The sequence below is a fragment of the Gossypium hirsutum genome, chromosome D01 (genome assembly GCF_007990345.1).
Source record: "Gossypium hirsutum isolate 1008001.06 chromosome D01, Gossypium_hirsutum_v2.1, whole genome shotgun sequence".
Lineage (NCBI taxonomy): Eukaryota > Viridiplantae > Streptophyta > Magnoliopsida > Malvales > Malvaceae > Gossypium > Gossypium hirsutum.
In genome coordinates this window covers 55,936,864-55,955,601 of record NC_053437.1, presented here as the reverse complement: position 1 = coordinate 55,955,601, position 18,738 = coordinate 55,936,864, and positions in this window count along the sequence as shown.

Genomic DNA, 18,738 nt, shown 5'->3' with positions numbered 1-18,738 from the left:
AGATCAGAGTGTCTGCAAATTAAGCACAAATACAAAGAGAAACACTTGAGCTGAATGAATATAATGAAAGCTCAAAAGTGTGTATAAATAAAAATGTTAAAAATTAAAAGCACAATGTTGTTTTGATTGATCATTAAGCTTAATAATCTCTCTTGTTGTTGTAGGGCCTTTGAAAGATGGTATGTATACCCCCTAAATGATTTCTAACCATTGTGGTTGTTTGAGAAATGAATAAAGTCATTGGGGATGAAATAACCAGTGCATTTAATTCACTTGCAACCACGAGTACCGACACTTGCTAACAAAGTATCGATATTTTTAGCATCTAATGCAAAATTTAGTGACCGTTGGAGCTAGAGATATCGATACCAAAGAAAATTTATCGATACCAAATAAAAGGTATTGATACTGGATTAATACTTGGCTAGATTATTTAAAAGTCAGAATGCCAATTTAGCAACAATTTTTAGAGAGGTATCAATAAAATTGAAATCTATCGATACTTACCAAAAAGTATTGACACTTTTTGTCCTGGAGCAATTCCAACTTGTTTGAAAATTTTAGAGTGTTTGTTTGAGTATCTTAGCATAACTTACTATTGTAAAAACAATTTCTAAGTGTTTCAAAATGTTTGTTTTGAAGTTCTTTCCTTTAATATTATTTTTATTCAAAAATATTTTAATTTTTTATATCAAAATAAATTTCCAAATAAAGTTTGGTTTAACAATCTCCCCCTTTTTGATATAACAAAACATTTGGTATTTTTTTTTTTGAATAAGTTGTTCCCTCTTTCTAAAAATTATTTTCAATTTAAGGCTTAGTGGATATTAAGAAAAAGTTTGGCCTTCATTTTTACGTTGAAAAAGAATGGTCACTAAATTTATATAATTTGCATAATGTCAATTAAGCACGGCATCAATCATTAATCAAATTATTTTTGTTGATAATTTACCTTTGCTATCAACAATTTACCTTTGCTTTCTCCATCTTTTTGTTATATAAAAAATGATCAAATAAAGCTTAGGAGAAAAAGATGGTTAGTTCAAGAATTTAGAAATAATAACTAACAAGAATTCATATAACTTTTGGAGTAAGATATATAACATATAAGCGCAAGATGACAAGCTATACAAAAAACTTAGCCATTTGAATAAACAAGAAATCATAGAAGATTTTGGCATAAATATACGATAAATAAACATTAAGTGCAACACACCATAGTTATAGGAAACAAACAAAATAAGAATGTAAATGTCATGAAAATGGCATGAAACTGCAATGATTATCCTAATCATCATTAGTAGGAGAAAACAGAAGGATCGAAGGATGATGAGCTAGAAGCGAAGCCCTTTACATCTCTAGCGAAGAAAGCCTAGAGTTAAAGTCGTCTTGAAATCCTCAAAGATCATTACTCAAAGAGTGAATGGCAATGTTGATGTCGGAAGAGGATGTAGTAGCATGAGGATGAGCATCCGCTGGAGGAACAAGCTCCGGTGTAGGAATATCCTCGTAAGCGCCTTCAGTATCGTCTACTTCATGAGCTGCTAAAAGTCCACTCTTTACCCATTCTTTGGTGTTAGGATCGAAACGGTAACTAGCATAACGAAGGGCCTCATGATTAAGAGGTGGATTGGAAATGGTAGGAGTGGCTCTACTAGTGTTAATCCTTCATTGCTTAAAGATGTATGGCAAATAAGTGCCATGAAGAAGGGCGTTGTTTGTAGAAATTGCCCTTCTAATGCCTTTAGTTATGTTATTAAACATTATAAGAGTGAGGTTAGGACACCTATCGGGTTGGACACAGTCGATCCACCAATAGTCGGTGGAGCAAAAAATGACATGCTTTTTGATAGGTCGAAGGATCCAAATGATGATAAGTCATCTATCGTAATTCGGTGTACCATATTAAACTAGTTTTTGCACTAAAGGAGCCTGAATACAAGCATTTCTGTTATATTTTAGTTAAGTTTCTTTAGTTTTACTTAGATTTAATAAAATGTGCGAAATGAGTCTTTTATTTACCTTAAGGGTCGAATAGGGCCTAAGTAAGAGCTAACGTACTTCGTGAGTGTGTAGGAGACCATTATAAGGCATTTTAGGCCAACACTAGATGCTATGTCGCAATACGGGAGGTTTGATGTCGCAACACAGAGAATAGAATAGAGAAAGGACGAAACTGCCTTCGATGTAGCAGCACTGACTGAAGATATCGCGACATACCCTTGAAGATATCCCAAAGAGGAGCATACTGACTTCTATGTCGCGACACAGGTCCTGTTGTATCGCGACATATACTTTGGGACGAAATTTAAACATGAAGCAGGGGTATTTTGGTCTAAAAAATCAAACTTAAAGCTCGGGAACGTCAGCTGACCTAGGGTTAAGGACGACGACTACCTAAAGGCTATAAATCGGCTCATTTGGCACATGTTATAGACACTTTTCCATTAAACTAGTTTTTTTTAGATTTAGTTTTGTTTTCTTTCTTAGGTTTTCTAGAGTTTAGTTTATTTCTTCGTTGTTTTCTTTCAAGAGATCTGACTTGTGAAGACGATCAACTTCTATGGATTCGTGTTATTATTTATATAAATCATACTTTTCTTGAACTCTCCACTTCAATTCATTCACTATGTTTTATTCTTCCATCTATTTCATATTATTTATAAAAGTCATGAGGAACTAATCCTTCTATAGAAGATTAGCAAATAGAGGCATGATCTCTTAACAATTTTGTAGGGTTACTCAATAGATCAGGTGTTTTGGAAAGGAAGAGTGGAACAAACCCTAGGCTTGACAACCATGATAAGTCATTAAGGTGGGAATTAACCCAAAATTGGTATTGTCCATCCGTGAACACCTTCACCCAAACCAGTCTGGCCTATGAGGTTGGAAGATAAGTAGTCCTTGCTGACTCTTTATGTTAGTGGAAGATCAGAAGATCCTGCTAGGGTAGCGATTAGTTGGTTGACGAGGAACCTGAAACAAAAGTTGATTGAGATTACTGAACTAAGCTAATCACCTATTATCAGATTTGATTCCATCTACTTTTTCTATCTCTTGAAATTTAGTTTTCTGTTATGTTATTTTGTTTTGTTATCAGTACTAGAAAATTTCCCACAAATATTTTATTTACATTTACGTAATATAACATAATTAAAGTACTAATTAGATCTTTTAGTGTGTAGGATAAAATTGATCCAGTCTTCGCCTCCCTTGGGTACGATCCTCATAGTACTCAACCACTCTGTTGTAAAACTATATTACAACTGGACCCGTATACTTACGGATACCGCCTCATAATTTTATATTTTATTACAGTATTCACACTCTGAACGTTAGTACGTCCAGAAGTGGTCAATAAGATGGAGGACACAATCATGAAACGATCATGAAGATTGAGTTCGAATGTGTATTCACACTCAATATAAAGAGCGGAGTTGTAGGCATCTTTTTCATTGGATTCACCTCCGGAGGGTAAATTTAGAAATTTTCTAAAATCTTTTAATGTTAGGTATTTATTAAAAATGATTTTATAGCAATAACGGTTTCGCCGGACTCGTCATGTTAAAATTTGGCATTTGAGTAAAAAGCTTGAACAATATTTAGGTAAGTAGGTGAATGGATTTTGAAGAAATCAATCCAACCCCAATCACGAAAAATTGGAAGATAAGAGAAATTTATGGATTCTAACATACCAAAATATAGATTTCTAGACTCCTAAACATGCTTAGACACAAATTTTCTATTGAAACGTTCTCGTTCCTATAACAGCCTGATTTTGACACTAATCGGAACTGTAGTTTCGAGATCAAAAATTTGAGTCTGAAAAATATTTTAATATTATTTTCTATGTTAAATATGTGTGAAATTATATGTGTGAAAGTTTCGTGAAATAATTTTATTGTTTGTGTGCTTAATTTGAGAAAATGGCTTAATCGCGTAAAGTAAAAATATGAGGGTTAAATATGAAAGTGTTTAATTGTTGTTGTCTTTATAAAATGAAGGTTTTATGTGGCAATTAGGCCATTTTAATGTTAGTGGGTGGCAATGGTCAAAATTAGCCTTATATTATATGTTATAAATATTTATTACTAAAAGGTTAATTTTGTAACTTAGTTAATAAATTAAGTTATAATAAAATAAAACATAAAATATGGCTATTTTCATCTTTGTTGGCCGAATGGAGAAAAGAAAGAAACCATCCATGTTTTCTTTAGGTTTCGGCATTATCCAGCTTGATTCAAGGTGTGTTTTACTTTAGTTTTTGATAATTTTTATGTTTTTGAGATCGTTGCTTCGTGTTCTTCAAAACGTATGCCTTAATTTTGTGAATTGATGGTGATTTTGAAATGTGCCATTGATGAATGTTTGAGATTTTTGTTGTTTGATGATGAAATATTAAAGATATGTGTTAAATTATCATGTTTTGTCTTTGGATTTTTGATGAATTTGAGTAAATTGGACTAAATTGTGAAAATAAATTTTTGAGGGACTAAAATGTAAAATAAATTAAATGTATGAACTTAGATGAGCTAGAGTGATATTCGGCCAAGCATGGGTATTATGAAATTTTATGTATTTTGTGTTTTATGCAATAGGGACTAAATTGTAAAAAGTGTAAAATGTCAGGGGCAAAATGGTAAATTTCTCATTTATGTGCTTTTGGATTAAATTGAGTGGAATTATGTTGAAATAAGTTTAATTTGAATATGTTTAGATCATGAACCAAAGAAAACAGACTTGGATCGAGGAAAAATAAAAATAATCGAATAGTCGTCTATTCCGTCCGTCGATATCTGAGGTAAGTTTATAAGCAAATAGACGTTGTTAATTTTAAGTAAATGTGAATGATATGTGCTGAAGTGAATATGTGAATAAATATATGTATTAGTCGAACGTGTACAAGCTTGGCAGCTATGTTTATGAATTCGTTTCGACTGAGTTATGACGTCCGAAAGCCCCATATGAGCCTTAGGAATAGTTAGGATACATATGTCATGACATAGGATTTCGATATGTATTTTCATGTAAGACCACGTCTGGGACATTGGCATCGACTTGTGTTTACGTGTAAGACCATGTATGGGACATTGGCATCGTATTTGATTAGTGTAAGACCCTGTCTGGGACAGTGGCATCGATATGTGATTACATGTAAGACCACGCCTGGGACGTTGGCATTGTATGAGTCTTCTGACTATCCGAGTATCCTTTTTAATTCTGAATGGTTCAACGGGCAAAGATAAGTTGTGTACGAATGTATAAATCAGGCTAAGTGACCAGGTATGTGATAGTTGATTACCTATTTTAAAATAAGGTAAGTTGTATACTTGAATTGATGATGTGAAGTTATGTGAAATATGAATTATGTGATTGCATATTTGAATATATATATATATATATATGTATTCGGCCTTTGATGCATATGTGCATTGAGGAAAGTGATGATTGGTTATATTAATGTTCAATTGATTATTCGGTAAATAGGGAAGTTATTACAAATTATATAAGTTTTGATAAATAAGTTGACAAATTGAATTATATGTGAAATTATAATGGTTTATTACTAATTTTCTAGCTTAATTTATGTAAATGATTAAATGCTTATTTACTTATCACTTACTAAGCTTTAATAGCTTACTGTGTGTAATTGCTTTCAATTTTATAGATTTGGAAGTTGATTAAGAGCACGGGGATCGTCAGAGAAGTCTATCACACTATCGAATGTTTTCGGTATTTTACTAAGTTTGAATTTAAACTTATGGCATGTATAGTCTAGTTAATATGTTTGATTTTTTGGTATGTAAATATGAGCCATACGAAAATGGCTTATTTATTTTTTCAAGCATGATATTTATGATTTTGATCAAGTGATAGATATGTTGATTTTGGTATTTCGGCTATGACATATTTATTTATGCGAATTATGTTTGATATGTTTTGTTAAGAAGGTGGTAAATAATTCGGCATAGGTGAGCTTAGTTAAAGCATATAAGTGATGTGAGTTTGGTATAATTATGTTAATCTCTGAATCGGCCATGGTTTAATCTTATATGGATAGTAATCATATGGTATATATATGTTATGGTGTTTTAGTCATGTGCTTCAGTAATGAGTTAAATGATATTCAAGCTTAATTAATCTTGGTTATGTGTTATATATATATGTGATTTGTGTGATATGTTTGGTTTTGTTCTTGGTGTTTCGACTATGGTTTATTTATAAGTAAATATATGTGAGTCTTGTTTGATATGCTTTGTTGAGGTATTGTTATGTAATTTAGTAATTAAGTGAACTCAATTATGGCATATAGGTGAAATGATAAGTAAATCATAGATGAAATGACAGTTAAATTTGGTTTGTAAGAGTATATTTGCATTAATAAATTGATTTGAAAGAAACTAGTAATGTGCATATGTATGTACAGTTATAATGTATGGAAGAATATGTGTATATTTGGTCATGATCTAGACCTATTTTGGAAGTGTGTTTTATGCTATAAATTGGTGTATGGTTATAGGTTTGGAAAATGTGAATTGATATGTATGATTTTATTATTTGAATTGATATGGTTTGATTAGGAAATTGCATATTTTGACTTATGATTTAATGGCTAAATCCTATACAATTTATGAGGTTATTTATGGATGCCAATTTGTTATGAAATAAATTAGAAATGTGGAGTATTTAATAAAGGTACGATTTGCTTATGCAAGTGGACTTAATATTCGATTTTATATTTGTAAAATGATATGAATTGTATGGATTTTTGGATATGGCTAAACTGGTGTATTCATATGCGCAAACTTCTAATAGATAAATATGCATGTTTTTGGTCTTTTAAATGATATATATAAATGATTTTAAAGTAGGCTTAAAATTATGAATAAGATACATACAAATTCGGGTAATGATAGTGAAGTGAGTAATACAAGTTTGAATTTAGCTTTTATAAATTTATTGGATTAGTCGATTAAAGGATAAGTTGATTTGTATTGAGCGTGTATAGTTTATGATTGAATGATTTCATTGAAATGGTCATATGTGTATACTATAATGACATCAAAGGTATGTACGGCCATAATATAATGTTACTAATGTTGTATATGTGATTGGACATTCAGTTGTATACATATTGGTTTCATTATGTACATATACAGAAGTTATGAAATGTAATGTTTGATATTTAGATAGTGAAATTATGTACGGACATATTTTCTGTATATGAAAAGTGAAAATATATGCTTGAATATGATTTAATTATGAAAATGTCATTAATACGATGGATTTAGGGAAATCGAATATTGAAAGTATTATATAATTTAACATGACTCTGATGTATACAAGTTTGGTTCGAATTTCTTAATTATAGAATATGTTAGATTGAGTTTTGATGTATGTTTAAATTGAATTAGTTTGAATTTTGAAATGTGTTTATTTGTGATACATGCTTAGTAAGGTATGATTGATTTGAATTGTAATTATCATTTATATATTTGAATTTAAAATAAGTGAATTGAGGATATTCAAGTTTGATAATGTTATAAATGTATCATTATTCTTGGTGTATGAAAGGTGATAAATGACTATGCTGAACTGTGTCTTGTTAGGTAATGTCTTGTAATCTTAATTCGGTGACGAATACAGGTTAGGGGTGTTACAGTTTTGCTTCGGAATGAAAACTGTAACACCCTAACCAAAATCCATCACCGGAAAAGGGTTACGGAGCATTACCGAAGTTTACAAATTAATTATCAGACATTTTATTTCATCTAGCATTCATATTTGAAACCAATCAAAATTAAAACTTTAATGAGCCAATGTTGGCCAAATTAACTTATACATGCCATTATAACCAGAATTAAATCATCCAAAATTACCGATAGAACCAATGGATAGTGTGGTATATCTCCGACAAGCTTCCAACCCAATCGAGCTTCCGAAATTTTGTAGGGTAAATAAAAACAAATACGTAAACAATGAATGCTTAGTAAACTCGTGTAGCATTTAATCATATTAGTTCATTTAAAATATGAAATCTATACATATCAAGGATAACCCAATATTGATACCACAATATTCATGAAGCTATATTCATCAACTCACAAGGTGAATAAATCCAAAGTATCACTTAAACATATTATCCCAAACTTAGTAGGATTTTATATAACTGTAACTCTTCATAATTTCTTTATTTTCATTTTCATTTCTTTACTTTCCACGCTTATTCCATATGCATGTCACACAAGTCATAAACATATCATTCAACCATGGTCACAAGCTAGTGCATTTAACCAAAGCCTTTCCCGAACTGATAACATGATAAGTCATTTCATAAGTAATTGCTTAATTTAAACCTTACCACTTTTCATGAGCACTAGCATATTTTCACTTAAATACTTACCAATTCAATGCATCATATAAATAATCATATTACCATTCAACCAATAGCTTGGCCCTTGCCTAAGCATCAAACAATAACACTAGTTAGCATACTTGCACATATTACATATAATTTCAACTTTGATAAACTTATTTTCTTGACATGTCACACTTGAGTTATTTACTTGTCTCCACTTACATAAGTTCCATATATTAACATGTCAAGATATTGATTTAAATACATATCATAATACATATCATTCTCTTACCATTTCTTCATATTCATAGATACATCATTCAAAAAAACTCTCGATATTTTACCTTTCAAAGAACGACTTACGAATATGAGTACATCGTTTTCAGAAGCCCAAAGCCTGAACAGAAGCTCATGAGAGCTAAACAGATAGTAAACACGAAATTTCACAACAAATGCTGAACCTCGATTTACTCGGGTAATTTACCGTCAATTCGTCCTTTACATTCGTAGTGCCATAACCCAGTTATGGTCTTATCATCAGAATGCCATAGCCCAACTATGGTCTTACATATAAACACTGCCATGGTCCAACCATGGTCTTATCCGTCAATTCATCCTTTACCACAGAACGATTGTACTCAATCCCGCGTTCAATCCAAACTGAGTATTAAATTCGATAATATATTTCCAATAATAATTCATTTCCAACAATAAAACACATATTTATATAATATTATCAGCAAATAACATTCACTTTAATCAAAATTATACAGAATATAGTTCATACGAACTTACCAGGCTAAATTGCAGGAATACCAAGATACATGGGCATTTTGGTAATTTTCCATTTCCCTCTATTTTTCACCCGATCAGTAAGCTGAACCCTACAACCCCCAAGCCGATCCTAACGATTTAGAAGACATCGCCATGGCCAACCAGACCTTGAAGCAGTTGGCTGCACCTAACCTGGCTACTCAGCCTCCATCTATCACTTACCCCACCCTTGACAGGCCCTTAAAACTCAACTCGGGATTCTTAAATTTGTTTCCAAAATTTAATGGACTACCAGGTGAGGATCCATACCGTCATATTAATGAATTTATTATTACTTTTTCAACCATGCAGCCATACGATATTGAGGAAGAACAGATCAAGCTCCGAGCCTTTCCTTTTTCATTACAAGGATTGGCAAAAGACTGGCTATATTACATGCCACCGGGTTCATTCACGACTTGGATAGGGCTGCATAAAGCCTTTCTTGAGAAGTTATTTCCAGCATCAAGGATAGGGTCGATTAGGAAGGAAATTTATAGAATTAAACAGCTGGTAGGTAAGTTATTATATGAGTATTGGGAAAGATTTAAACGGTTATGTGCAAGCTGTCCGCAACATCAGATTAGTGAGCAGCTCTTAGTACAATACTTTTATGAGGGGTTGACGCCACAAGATCGAGGAATGATTGATGCAGTGAGTAGAGGTGCACTGGTCGATAAAACATCTGAGCAAGCCCGAAATTTGATTGCTAATATGGCACAAAATACACAGCAATTCGGTCTAAGGAGGTTTGATTTGGGTAAACGAATAGACGAGGGGCAGTAGAGTATGATGGATGCTCAATTAGCTAACTTAACGGCTATGGTAAGTAAGTTGATGACTGGAAGTAATTCGGAGGCTTTGTTGTGTGGTATTTGTTGTTTGGAAGGACATACCACGAATATGTGTCCGACATTGCAAGAAGGAGAAGCTAATGCCATTTTCCCAAATCAAAGAAGGTATGATCCATATTCAGCTACTTACAATGAGGGATGGAGAGACCACCCTAATTTCAGATATCAAAACCGAGCCACACCCCCTGGATTTGAGCAGCAAAATTCCCGACCATCAAAACCTTAATGCCGAGACTAAGACTCATACCATGCTTGAACAAATGATGAAGATGATGTCTGACCAAAAGAAGGAGACTGATGGGAGATTCCAAGCTTTGGAATCAGCGGTGAAGTAATTGCAAACTAGAGCTTCATCGACCGATGTTAACCATGGAAACTTTCAAGCAAAGGTGAATAACTGATTGCCATCATAGCTAGTAACAAATCCGAGGGATAATGTTAGTGCGATAACCTTGCGGAGTGGGATGGAACTAAGACCTATACTGAAAAAGGTCCGATTCGGTAATAAAACAGAAGAGAATTTAACCATGCCAAATGTTGAATTACAATCGTCACGAGCAGCCACAAGAGAGGCAGAAAAATCACACCTACGGCAGCCCACTGTTTCACGTGATGCAGCAAATTTTGAGCAGGAAACGTAGGCCTTTGAGCCGTAAGTAGAAGGAAGTTCGAACAGTACTGACCAGCAGTGATCTTACCGAAAGCCCCGTTTCCACAGCACTTGATGAAGGAGAAATCAGACGACGTCAATGCTAAAATTCTGGAAATGTTCCGCAAGGTACAAGTTGACATTCCATTAATTGATGCAATTAAACAAGTGCCTAGATATGTTAAGTTTTTAAAAGAATTATGCACATCTAAGAGGAAATTGATTGCAAATGAGAGGATTAGTTTAGGCGAAAATGTATCTGCGGTATTTTAAAAGAAACTCCCACCTAAATGCAAAGATCCTGGAATGTTTTCGATACCTTGTAAGATAGGAGACCTTAAACTTGATAGAGCTATGCTTGATTTAGGAGCTTCTGTAAATGTCATTCCTAGGAGTATCTACGACAAAGTACAATTAGGTTCATTAAAAGAAACAGGATTGATAATTCAACTTGTTGATAGGAGTAATGCCTACCCTGATGGCGTCTTAGAAGATGTTTTAGTACAAGTAAATGAATTAGTCTTTCCGGTCGATTTTTATGTTTTGGACATGGGACCTAATGATAATTCGATTGATGTAGACTTACTGTAATAGCCCGATTTTAGGCTTAGTCGGAACAGTGGTTTCGGGACCACAAATCCGACGAAAAAAAAATGTAATGGCTTGAATTTTCAGAGGTGTTGGAACGGTGATTCGAGATCACTAAATTCGACAAATGGGTAGAAAATATTATTAATTTAGTAAGTATAAGTTAAATATGAAGTTAGGAAAATTTTTGAAATAGTGAATAGTGCACTAGAAATAAATATTAAAATAATTAGAATCGAAATGAGGTATCAAGACCTCGGGGATTTTAAACTGAGCCATAAATATTTTTATAAATATTTATGGAGTGTTAAAAAGTTAGTATTAAAGTTTCGTTAAGAAATTTTAAAGTTCCGATAATTAATTGAACAAAAAGGACTAAATTGTAACAAATGCAAAATTTTGGGAAATGATTAAATAGCTTAAATGATAAAAGGAAGAGGGCTTAAAAGGCAAATAGACCCAAGGTCTATTTGGGCTGGACGGCAGAGGCATGAAATCAGCAAGAAAGTAAGGAGAATTAAGGGCAAAATTGGAAAATTGCAAAATTTGCTTAATAAAGTTAGGACCCAAGTGGAATTATCTAGATTTCTCTTCATTTTTCTGAATTCTCATCAGCTAAAACACCATGGAAGGGCTTCTTCAAGCTGGTTCTTCATATTTTTATTACAAGTAAGTTCAATTCTTGACTATTTCTTGAAATTTTTGTATTTTTATGACTTTTACAACTAGGCCCACTTGTTAAATCCATTAGTTTTTGATTTTATGAAAGAAGTTGAAAGTTGATATGAATATGTGCTGGAAGTATATGATGATTTAGCATGAAATTAGAGCTTTAAATTGTTCATATGCTGATTTTATTGAAAGAATTGAATAGAAAGTGAATGTTTGGGACCTAATAGTAAAAGAGTTTGAAGATAGAGTTATATGTGGAAATTCTGAATTTCAATATTTGTGTAACAACTTATAATGTCTAGTAAAGTACTAATTGAGAAAATTAGATTAATTGAGGGGTTAATTGAGAAAGGACCGAATTGTATAAACTGTGAAATTTGGGGCAAAATGGAAATCAACATTTTGCACTAAAGCAGTTTTGGACAGCAGCAGTAGTGTAACTTTGAAAAATCACCAAAAATTTTAGAGATTGAATTAGAGGATGAATAAAACATGAAACTAAAGCTTATTGAGTCTAGTTTCTTATAAAAGAAATGACGTGAGCAATGGAATTGTAAATCATGAGATATAATAGATTTTGTGAGACAAGGTCAGAATGAATTCGGGTTCCCCTGTTCTGACTTTGGAAAATCATTAAAAATTGTACAGAAATGATTATGAGTTATAGTTTATATGGTTAGAATCCTTAATGAGTCTATTTTTAGAAGAAACAAGCTAAAACATCATCCGAATTCTGTACAATGAGATAATTAATTTTTAGTGAAGAGTGGTCGGAACTGTCAGACAGCGAAACAGGGGAAATTTTAAAGAATAAACTGTACTATATGGCTTAACCAAAAATTATGAAAATTTTATGGTATGAAGATATGTGAGGCTAGTTTCAGGGAAAATTAACGGATCTTAATTTGGAGCTCTGTAGCTCCGGATAAAAATAATTTAGTGACTCTGACTCGGATAAACAGCTTTGAATATACATGTTAGTGAGTGTTGAAATTATGGTTAATGTTGTTTAAGTGTGTTATACACATTAAGGATGTGGAATGGAGAGGAGGAGGAGGAAAATTGGGAAATATATGAATGATTCGTGTATAAATGGTCATATGTTTGATTATAACTCATAAACGATGAAATATGAATGATGCTTATTTTTGTGCATTATTGGTCATGGTTTAAGCTCATGTGTGAAAATAAAGTTTCATAGTATGTGTGTATGGTATATTCAGTATATGATTTGGCATGAAATAATACCATGAATGGTTTATGAATTAACACATGTTGGTAAGCCTGATATATGAATAAATGATCAAATTGAGCGGAACGCCGGATTTGAGTACTTCTGATCAAGTGACAAAGTGATAAGTGGTAGCTTTAGCTACACTTATCTGATCAAGTGACAAGTGGAAAGTGATAAGTAATAGCTTCGGCTATACTTATCTGATCAAGTGACAAAGTGATAAGTGATAGCTTCGGCTACACTTATCTGATCAAGTGACAAGTGAAAAGTGATAAGTGATAGCTTCGGCTATACTTATCTGATCAAGAGACAAAGTGATAAGTGATAGCTTTAGCTACACTTATCTGATCAAGAGACAAAGTGATAAGTGGCTACACTTATCTGATCAAGAAACAAAGTGATAAGTGGCTACACTTATCTGATCAAGAAACAAAGTGATAGGTGGCTACACTTATCTGATCAGGGACAAGTGATAAGTGATTATACGTAAGACCATAGTTATACTATGGCAAAGTGAAAGTGAAGTACTCAATTTTCCGCGACCGTTCCCTAATTTGATTAAGGATGGTAAGTGACAAATGGGCCCAAAAGAATTAAAGTAAATGGATAAGTGGTAGTGTATTTATATCAGGACGATGTTGTTATTCAAACTAAAGTGATATTTTCATTGCTAAATTGAGAATTTCATAAATGTGTTATTGAATGGTATAATCAATAAACATTGAGTTAAATGGTAAATACGTATTAGTTTTGAATTTGATGTCATTGAATTGTACGTGAATTAAATGGAAATTGCTAGTGATATGATTTAAATTATGAGCATGAGAAATTGCGAATTGAATGAAATGGAAATGAAGCATTAAATTGCATGAGTATGTATCGGGTCTCGCAGGCCCTAATTATTATGATTATAATATTTTGAGGATATATTGTGAAAAGTTATAGAAACATGTTAATTATTTTGAAAGTTTTAATTTTGATGAAATTTTATAACTCGGTTAAATACGTTTACAAGTGTATGTGTTTTGGTAATGCCTCGTACCCTATTCCGGTGTTGGATACGGGTAAGGGGTGTTACACTTACTTTTAGGCAGACCTTTCCTTAAGACTGCTAGAACAAAAATTGATGTACATAAAGGGAATTTAACTATGGAATTTGATGGTGAGATAATAAAATTTAACATATTTGATGTTATTAGATATCCCACTGATATTAATTCTATGTTTGCCCTTTATGTAATTGATAATTTTGTTCAAAATTTTTATGAATTAGGAGAGGATGAGGAGTTAAAAGGTGTTCTAACTAAAAGCATCTTTGATGTCGATGAGCATGAATTTGTTGTTTCTGATTCTTTGATTAATTTGGTTTGTGCATTAAACTCTCCTCAATTGACACACTCCAAACCGAATTTCCCTAGCCTTAAGGTGACTGATAAACAAATTCCCTCACTGATTTCACCACATAAACTTGAGCTAAAAGAGCTACCCGAAAATTTAAAGTACATCTATTTAGGTGAAAATCAAACTTTGCCGTTGATAGTGTCGAATGCCTTAACCGAAACCCGAGAATCCAAGCTGATTAGAGTTCTTAGGGAGCATAAAGAAACTTTCGGTTGGACACTAGCCAATATTAGGGGACTTAGTATGACTTTGTGCACTCATAAGATGGCCTTAGAACCAAACTCAGTTCTTAAAGAAACCCCCAACGCCGATTGAATCCACCGATGATGAATGTGGTTAAGAAAGAAATTTTAAAATGGTTAGAGGTTGATGTTATTTATCCTATCGCTGATTCAAAATAGGTAATTCCGATTCATGTTGTCCCTAAGAAAGGAGGAACCACAATAGTTGCCAACGAGGAAGGGTTAGAAATTCCTACAAGAGTGCAGAATGGTTGGCGAGTTTGCATAGACTATAGGAAGCTGAACAAAGCCACTAAGAAAGACCACTATCCTCTCTCATTCATGGATTAGATGTTAGAAAGGCTAGCTGGTTGCTTACATTTTTGTTTCTGAGATGGCTATTCAGGTTATTTACAGGTACCCATCGCACCTGAGGATCAAGAGAAGACTACTTTCACTTGCCCGTTTGGAACTTATGCCTTCAAGAGAATGCTTTTCGGATTGTGCAATGCACCAACCACATTTCAAAGAGGTATAACATGCATTTTTCTGATTTTATTTCATATATAATGGAGGTATTTATGGATGACTTTACTATTTATGGTGATTCATTTGATCAATGTTTGCATCATCTTGTGTTAGTGCTTAGGCGTTGCATTGATACTAATCTTATATTGAACTTTGAGAAATGTCATCTCATGGTTGAGAAAGGTGTAGTGTTGGGGCATGTCGTCTCATCTAGAGGTTTAGACGTTAACGAAGCCAAGGTTGAGGTGATAAAAAAACTTACCCTATCTGAGCACTGTGAAAGGAATTCGATCTTTCTTAGGGCATGTAGGATTCTATCGTAGGTTCATCAAGAATTTTTCGCAAATATCTTCATCTTTATGTGCATTTCTAGGAAAAGATGTCACATTCGAATTTAATGAGAATTGTAAAAAATCTTTTGATGAATTGAAACTGAAATTGATCACGACACCTATCATTCAAGGACCAAATTATGCATTACCCTTCGAGATTTTATGCGATGCTAGTGATAGGGCTGTTGGTGCGACACTAGGACAAAGAAACGGTAGAGTCTTAAATTATTAGGTATGCTAGTGAGCTATTAAACCCGGCTCAATGCAATTACACCACAACTTAGAAAGAACTCTATGCCATAGTCTTTGCCTTAGAGAAATTTAGAGCATATTTGTTAGGAGTCAAAGTCATTGTATTTTCTGATCATAGTGCTCTTAAATATTTGTTGCATAAAAAAGAAGCCAAGCCTAGATTGATTAGGTGGATTTTGATTTTGCAAGAATTCGACCTAGAAATTAAAGATAAGAAGGGTAAATAAAACCTTGTGGCTGATCATTTAAGTAGGATAGAAACTGGGGACGTGAGGAGTGAGCCGAGTGGTCTATTTCCTGATGAGAGACTTTATAGTGTGTCTAGTGCTTTACCATGGTATGCCGACGTAGTGAACTACTTAGTGACTAAAGAGTTCCCCACGAATGCATCTAGGCACTTGAGAGAAAAAATTAGAAGCCAAGCCCGATTTTACTTATGGGATGAGCCATACCTTTGGCGATTTTGTAGCGACCAAATAATTAGGCATTGTGTCAATGATAATGAGATTGAATCCGTGCTTAATTTTTGTCATTCTCGAGAGGGTGGAGGACATTTTAGACCTAAGAGAACAGCTCATAAGATACTTGAGTGTAGGTTATTTTGGTTGACTATTCATAAAGACTTATATGCATTTTGTAAAAATTGTGCATCATGTCAAAGAACCGGCAACTTAAGTAGTAAAAATCAAATGCCATTACATAATTTCTATATTTGTGATATATTTGACGTGTGGGGTATTGATTTTATGGGCTCTTTCCCTTCTTCTTTCGGTTATTTATACATTTTTGTGTGTGTTGATTACTTGTCGAAATGGGTAGAAGCATTTCCAACTAGGACCGATGATGCTAAGACTATGGTGAAACTTCTTAAGACCAACATCTTAAATAGATATGGAGTACCAAGGGCTATAATTAGCGACAAGGGAACCCATTTCTGTAATCGAACCTTGAGAGCCTTATTTGCACAATATGGTGTCACCCACAAGGTATCAACAGCATATCACCCTCAAACCAATGGGCAAGCCGAAAGTAGCAACAAGGAAATTAAGGGAATTTTAGAGAAGATTGTCAAGCCTAATAGGAAAGATTGGAGCCAAAGGTTAGATGAAGCGTTGTGGGCTGTTCGAATAGCTTACAAAACACCAATAGGGATGTCGCCTTATAGGGTTGTTTTTGGAAAGGCATGTCATCTTCATGTAGAGCTAGAACATAGGTCATTTTGGGCTGTTAAGCAATGCAATTTGGACTATAGTTTGGCAGGAGAAGAACATAAGTTGAAGTTGCAAGAGTAGGAGGAGTTGCGCTTAGAGGCATATGACAATTCGGTCATCTACAAAGGTAAATCGAAGGCATTTCGTGACTCAAAGCTGATTTGCAAATAATTTAAGGTAGGAAGAATGTACCACTATTTAATTCTAAGCTTAAATTGTTTCCCGGTAAGTTAAAATCAAGGTGGCTCGGACCGTTTATAATAACTGAAGTGCATCATCATGAGGCAATCGAAATTAGGAGCCTTGATACTAATAAAATTTTCAAGGTGAATGGTCACAGGTTGAAACATTTCCATGAAGGGGAGCAAGCAGCTTGGTTGGAGGAGATCAAGCTTGAGGATCCATGATGAATTGCAATGTCGAGCCAACGACATCAAACAAAGGCGCTTGTGGGAGGCAACCTACTCATTTAGAGAATTTTTTCTTTTATCTTTTACGTTCTTATTGTTTCTTTCCATTCTTAATTTTTAATTTTCTTTTGCATTAGGGATAATGCAAACATTAAGTATGGGGGGAATCATTTCATTGATTTTCTAATATATTTGATGTTTGTATTTAGCGAATTTCATGAATAAAATTTTATTTCCTTAAAAAATAATAAATATAAAAAAATAAATATTGAAAATGTATTTTACGAATTCAAGTTGATTTTGATTGTTGTATGTCGATTGGTTGGGTTCAATTTTTTTTTCAATTGACTAATTTTGGTTAGAAGGAAATAAAGAAGAGAAAAATCAATCCCATGTTTAATTTTGTACTTTAAAATCAGAGTTGGATAAAAAAATTAATTTGCTTAATTGATCAATCATGTGGTCCTTGTCAGGAATTTGAGCCTAGAGAGTAAAGTTGGGACATCCATGCCAACTTGAGAGGTTATTATTCATTCATGTATGATTATTGTTATCGATTTTCAATTACTCCAGAACTTGCTTTAGATCTTATTAAGTTTAGTGATACATTTGATTCACATTAATGTGATTTAAGAGGCATTAGGAAGTGAGCCACGATTACTTATAAAAGCCGACCTTGACACTATCTCCAATTAGTTAGCCAATTTGAAGCCTTAATTCCCCAATTTTTATTGATTTACCTCTAGAAATTGAACCAAGCTTAAATTAACTCACCTTCTCTAGGCTAGTTAATTCAGTTTGGAATTTCATCTTGATTTCGACATATGGTTGGCCGATTGAAGTGCTACTTGGAGTGGTTTTTAGCTGGAAATTAGGGGATGATTCGCAATGTAAAAAAAATCCTTAAGTTGTAGCCTCTTTATTAAACTAAAGAATACTCTAATGAAGGAGGCAATATATGATCACATTGAAGCAAGACTGCCAAGTCAGATGGCTGGAAATTGAAACGATGAAGGGCTGATTGAATCCATCATCCATACTTTCTGTGAAAAATTAAAAAATAAAGAAAAAGAGAAGAGAAAATAAGAGAGAATGATGACTTCTGAATGATGATTTTACTAGTCTAAGAGAACTAGCTCCACCATCCAAATAAATCCCTCCCGTCCTTAAACATTACCTTGGCCCCATTACAACATTTGATTGGCGTCAGTCAT